The sequence below is a fragment of the Anastrepha obliqua genome, chromosome 5, assembly GCF_027943255.1.
Source record: "Anastrepha obliqua isolate idAnaObli1 chromosome 5, idAnaObli1_1.0, whole genome shotgun sequence".
Classification (NCBI taxonomy): domain Eukaryota; kingdom Metazoa; phylum Arthropoda; class Insecta; order Diptera; family Tephritidae; genus Anastrepha; species Anastrepha obliqua.
The window spans coordinates 122,278,353-122,285,402 of NC_072896.1; positions in this window are offsets into that span (position 1 = coordinate 122,278,353).

Consider the following 7,050-nt stretch of genomic DNA (forward strand, 5'->3'; position numbering starts at 1 on the left):
TTAGGATCCTGAAAAGGGATCCAGCCGCAAAGCTGGAGTCACTTAGGAAATCTGATGGCGCTTTCACGGAGAAGCAAAGTGAGACACTCGGCTTGCTGATAGACTCTCATTTTCCAGGTGAGCAGATAAATATTGGCCGGCAGCAGCAATTAACGAAAGAGGCTGTTGTCACAAGGGCTACACCTTCTCGGCGCGACTGGTACGCTGCCAGATATGTGGCGAATGAAGCCATCATTCGATTTGCAATCGAATCTTTTGGCGGTTACAAGTCCCCCGGACCAGATTGAAATAAGTCTTACTTTTCTAATTTGAATCTGCTTAAGTCTAAATTATTAACTCGCGACCAAAAGTTAAGGATATACAAAACTGTAACCCGCCCCATGCGTACCTATGGTTGTGAACTATGGACTCTAAAAACTGCTGACATTAATCAGCCCTGACGAAGTGTCAATCAAATGGCGAAAGAACTGAAAATATCTGACCGTAGCATCCGCCGCATACTGAAAAATGATCCCAAAGTCAAGCTTTACAAGATTCAAAAGGCGCATTGTCTCACACCAACGTAGCAACAAGTCAGACTAGAGAGAGCGAAAGAGTTGCTTCGTTTAGGCGAAAGCAGTAAATTTTCGAACTTTGTGTTTTCTGACGAGAAAAATTCCTCAAATCGAGCAATTCATAAACTCCCAAGGCGATAGGGTTCATTTGACTGACCGAGATTTTGAGTCATCGACTGGCCACCAGGAGACAGCACCCGCCACAGGTAATGGTTTCGGCCGCTGTAACCACAGATGGGCGCTCTCCAATCGTTTTCATTGAGTTTGGTGTCAAGATAAATGCGACATATTATCGGGAAAGTTTTCGCGAGGTTGCTTTGAAGCCATGGGCAGACAAACATTTGGGTGTCAGATCACGAACGTTTCAACAGGACTCGGCACCGTTTCACAAAGCTCGAGTGAGCCAAGAGTGACTAAAAAACGATGTTCCGAACTTCATAACGTCCACACAATGGCTCTCAAATTCCTCAGACGCGAGTCCGATAGATTATTCTTTTTGGGCTATTTTGGAGAGCAAAGTCCGAACTGAAAGATTCACCAGTCTCGAGGCGCTGAAAAAAGCCAAGGATGACAAAAATGTAAATTATAATTTACGATACGATCGAATAGATTACATCAAAATATAATAAATAAAAATAAAATCAGGTCAGCACCTTCAGAAACGCTTTTTTGACAGCCTCGCATCACCAGCGTCACATAGTCCATTTTTTCAGATGCATTTTTTATTATACTAAAGAACTTTTACACAAATAACTAATACAACTCTGCTGTATGTACGTAAATAAAAATATACGCGATATAAATAAATTTTGTAACGTATTCGTATAAAATGACTGGCCACAATCGTTGAACTGGAAACACAGTTGATTTTTCTCAAATGACATTTGCAGCGATGACAAGAAACTCATCACATCACGTTTCAACGACTTTGTTGACAAATTCATTAAAATTTTTACTCGCCACTGGGGTGGGCAGTGACCGAATGTGCAATTTGTTTGCCAGTTAAATGTGGCATCTCCGCATTGATGGGAGATTCCAAGAGAAACTACGGTAACGACTGAGATAACAACAACACTTATGTGCACAATTGCATACATACAGACATACATACGTGTAATATATGTATGTATAATCCAACTGTAAGAGATCATTTGTCGCTTGCCGATTGACGATTGACGATTGGCGAGTGGTTGGAAAAGTTCTCACCACCTCATCGCACTTATTAGCACACCGCACTGTAGCGCGCCGCAATGCGATTATGGCTATATGTATATAAGTATGTATGTATGTATGTATTCATTTATGTATGTATGAGTGTGTATGTAAGCGCAAACTCTCAGCTGGTGGTCCAATTTATGAACTGTTTACACAAATGCATTTGACTGCAGGCGGCCCTTCCATATGCGCGCTTGCATGTATTCCCGTATTTACTGGCCTTCTCTCGCTTGGCCAACTGCATACATTGCTCCAGCTGCAGTTTCTGCAAGTTTATCGATGGTTGCCTGGTTATTGACTACGAAATGCAATGTCAACTGTAAATGTTCGCTGGTCAACCTTGGTGTTGTGGATTTTCATAGCTACCACCACTGATGACGATGGTGATGAGGTTGTTGGCAGTTTTTTTTTTTGTTGTTCTTGCTCTAGTTGTTGACAACCACATCAGCAATGTGTTACATTTATTGCGATTGATCGTTGGTGACGTGTCAGCAATATGTCGAAATGATGCCATTTTTCAATGACTGTACTCAAGCAATTTGTACATGCAAACGTGCTTACATACATTTATATGTGTCTCGGTCAGTTAGTCAGCTGCGAATTACTGCACCGCCGCTTTTTCACAGATGTCGTTAACAAAAAAATGATAAACTAACTCGAAATCAGCTATTGCTGCTAAGGGAAAAATGGAAATATCATACTTATGTCATCTACCCGGTTATGGTAAATACAAATACATATAGGGGAATCTATCACCATATTTGCTTCTTTATCTGTTCATATTTGCGTTCATCATTTAATTTAAAGTAGCAGCTCTGCATCAAGCTTTGGTTTTTTAGGTTAACAAAAATATTTAGAATTTCCAGAAAGACATTTGTTACATTTATAAATGTTAATTTATATTTATATCACAATTTTACTACGTGATATTCTCATTTTTCCAATACCTCATCGTCAGGGAAGCACCGCCACCAGTATCATCGCTTCAGGCCAACTGCATAAATTCTATACCACAGCATTCCCCAACGTAATGATTCGGTCAATAGGAAAAAATAAAAAGTATCAGCCAGAAAATATGAGCAATGAGCTGAGTACTACTACCGCACACAAATCGGCGCACGATGCTAATAAATGCAAACAGATGAATATACCACAAATCATATACGTGTACCACCGGGCGTATACGCAACATGGGCTTTATCAGTCGAAGAAAATACGACGACTGATTAATTGATTGATTGTTTTAAGCAATACTAATGGAATTTTGCAAATGGCAACTGTTCATGGTTTAGAAGTATTTCAATCATTATTGATGATGCAAACTGGAAAAATTTTGTTTTCAAAATAATTAGGAAAAATAAGTATGGAAAAAATACTTCTAAAGGGTGTTTGTTTATGAGCTTGACTATTTAAAATGATAATCCAAAACAGTATTATAATTTCATCGCATTTATTATTTATATTATTTTGAATATGGCATCCGGCATATGTTTGCCGCGGCTACGAGTTACATTTCGATTCGATCTGTCCAAGTTTAGACTACTTTTTCGAATAAATTTGAATATTCGATTTTTTAGCTATTATCTTTTTAAACAGTTGGTTTAAACAGTAGATGCACGTTTCGTGTTTTGTTTCAATGTCAAACATCTTCAGTTTGGTCTATAATTTAACCATGAATCGTCTTACAATCGAACAACGCTTACAAATCATTGAATTTTATTATAAAAATGCGTGTTCTGTTAAGAAAGTTTAAGTTGGCCGAAGATCCACTTTTTTATCGAAAAATTGTGTTCAACGACGAAGCTCATTTTTGGATCAATTGGTACGTAAATAAGCAGAATTGTCGATTTTGGAGTGAAGATCTGCCAGAAGAATTGCAAGAGCTACCAATGTATCCAGAGAAGATCACAGTTTGGTGCGGTTTATGGGCTGGAGGTATCATTGGACCGTACTTCTTCAAAGATGCTGCGAATCGTAACGTAACTGTGAATGGTGAGCGCTACCGTGAAATGACATCCAACTTTTTTTTGCCCAAAATGCAAGAGCTTGACTTGCATGGCATGTGGTTTCAGCAAGACGGTGCCACATGCCACACAGCACGCGTAACAATGGACTTGTTAAGGAGCGAGTTCGGTGAACATTTTATTTCACGTTCGGGACCTGTCAGTTGGCCTCCCAGATCGTGCGATATAACGCCTTTAGATTATTTTTTGTGAGGCTATGTTAAAGCTCATGTCTATTCAGACAAGCCTGCTTCAATTAACGCATTGGAAGACCAAATTAAAGCATTTACTATATATGTGAGATACCGGCCGAAACATCGGAAAGAGTATGCCAAAATTGGACTAAGCGGATGGACCATTTGAAGCGGAGTCGCGGTCAACATTTGCATGAAATAATCTTCAAACATTAAATTATATGTACCGTACTATCGATTTAAGTAAAAATTGCATGCATTTTTCTGAATTTTACGTGAGTTTTTTTGAAAAACTTTCCTATAGCTCTTAAAAAATCACCCTTTATATATATGTATATATATATATTGATTAGAGCGGGTCGATTTAAAAATCGCTCATTGCTCTGTGAAAATCGTATTCTAGGGATCAAAATAAGAAACTTTGCCGAAGGAACCATACCTCTAAAACGAATTCTGATGTCCCCCAATTTGGGTCGAACGAAAAATCCCACTTTGACCCATTTAGAGTGCTCCAATCGAGTCCAAATGTATGACCGATCCCCACTAACTTTGGACGGCCGATCCACCCATGCCAGTGGCACACCCCCTGGAATTTTCCTGGGGGGGTTCCCCATACAATAATTTCAAAATATCACCATTTTTGGCATTTACATGAGAAAAGAAACTAAAAAGTTTAACCCAAATTGGGGAACATCAGAATTCGTTTTAGAGGTATGGTTCCTTCGGCAAAGTTTCTTATTTTCATCCCAAGAATATGATTTTCACAGAGCAATGGGCGATTTTTTTGCCTCCCCACAAATCGACCCGGCCTAATATTCATGTATAGGTATATAGTTGTTGTTGTTGTGTCAACAAAAAAATTTCCCTTACATGTATGGGGAGTGCTGCTCAAGTGACAGTCCCTGGCCGGATACATAGTAAATCCAGGTCGTTCCGATACCATAGGACCGACTGTCGCGGGATGTGTGGTAACAAAGGGCCGCTCCGGTTTCGTTTTTAAGTTGATATTTTGATTAACAGTTTATCAGCCTACCTTTACCATTCTGGTGACGATGCACCGACTTTGGACACCAGACTTCCTCTTGCAAGACCTGTATTTTATAGGCACGTAAGCCAAGATCCTTACGTTAAATTATTCCACTTAGTCCAAAAAGCTTTACGACGACATAGACATAGCGCAGCGAATAAAGATCCAGCGGCTAGGTTGGCTGGGTAATGTCGTCCGAATGGATACAAACGCTCCGGCATTGAAAGTATTCGATGCGGTACCAGCTGGTGGTAGCAGAGGAAGAGGAAGGCCTCCTCTGCGTTGGAAAGATCAGGTGGAGAAGGACTTGGCTTCACTTGGCGTGTCCAACTGGCGCCGGTTCGCAAGAGAAAGAAACGACTGGCACGCTTTGTTAAACTCGTCCAGAATCGCGTAAGCAAATATCGCGCCAATGAAGAAGAAGAAGTCCAAAAACAATGGCCAACAAGTTGGGAATGACGGCAAATAATGGGTTCCTATTCAATACTGCGCTCTAGGAACTTCGCGAAAAGGATTTCTGCCTTTTCTATCAAAGTAAATATGTACAATTTGGAGTCGTTGTTCTGGCATTAAGCGATTCATGATGACTTGCCAAATCTTACTGAACAGAAATCTCAACACCGTTTGTCATCTCAGTTGTCAAACCGTTTTTATCCATATCGATAGTTTGCATGCAGCTAAAAAACAACCGACATTTAAGTTAATAAATAGACGCCACGTTTTGATTAATTCAGAGAAGATTTAATTTTATTTATGATTTAATGATAAACATTTTAAGAGGACCATAACATATTTACACAGACAATGCGCAGCCATTCAATATTGAACGAAATAAGCCCCTGCAAAATGCACTAATATGCCGATTGCACTGAAATTTTGCCCATGGCCTAAATTCATGCCCACACTGCCAGAAATGGTCTAAAAAATTTTAAATCTTTTCATAGAAGCGATGAAGATGCCAAAATTCAAAACAGTCCCGAACAAGAAGATTTCAAAAATGTTGTATCTTAAAAGTTGCTGATCTGTGTTAAGGGGTTAGGGGTAGTCATAGGTCCGAAAAAATAATGATTTTCAATAATTTTTTTTTGTTGGTCAATTGCTTTGTTTTACAAAAATAGAAACATAGCATTAATACATCGTGTTTCGACTTGACTTCAGCAAAATTTCAAAAAAAAAAAACAAATTAATAATTGTAAAAGTTTTCGCTGTTTGTGTGGAGCCCGTATCTCTAGAAGTCCCTTGCGTTGATTATCACAAGTCCCTTGAGATTCATCTAAAATCAATCGCAGAAGAGAAATTAGTTTTATTAATAGATAATCCTGTGCCTGATCAAAGCTTTTTCTTTTTTCAAAATTAACAACATGGCGGCCTTAGGAAATATATTTCAGATTTTCGTGAAAAACCCGACAATTAATTGTTTAAAAAAATTGAAATTTTTGAAGAAAAAAATCCTTCGATCAGGTACGAGTTTTTTATGTTTTTCAAATGCAGTATAAATTTTATTAAAAACTACCAAACGGTTTTTAGGTTACAGTGATCACCAATTCAAAAAACATAGTTTTGACAAAAAGAAAGGATTTAAAGTTTTGCTACTTGCTCTCGAACGCTCCGGAGTGCGCGAGCGCCCTTTGTTAATTGTTAAATAACTCGAAAAGTATTTGTCAGATGCACTTCAAATTTTCACATAATATTTTTAAGATATTCTATTTTAAGAAAATGCCAAAAAAAATTTTGCAAAATTCTGACTCTTCCTAACCCCTTAAATAATTGGGCGATCGAAAGCTGGTAGTAGGATTTCAGTTTACTTGTATCCATATTTTTTGCAAAATAATAAAAATAATAATAATTTTTTAGAGGTTTTACTCTTAATTTTTAAAAATTTTGTACCCATAAAACTTAACTCTAATCACAAAATATATTAAAAAATTACCTTTAAAATAAAATATTTTTCAAGATGAGGCCTCTAAAGTTTCAGAAATTATGGATGATGCAAGATACATTACCAAACCAAAAAAATAAAAAATAAATAAATAAACGTATCGAATTTAAAGAAAATT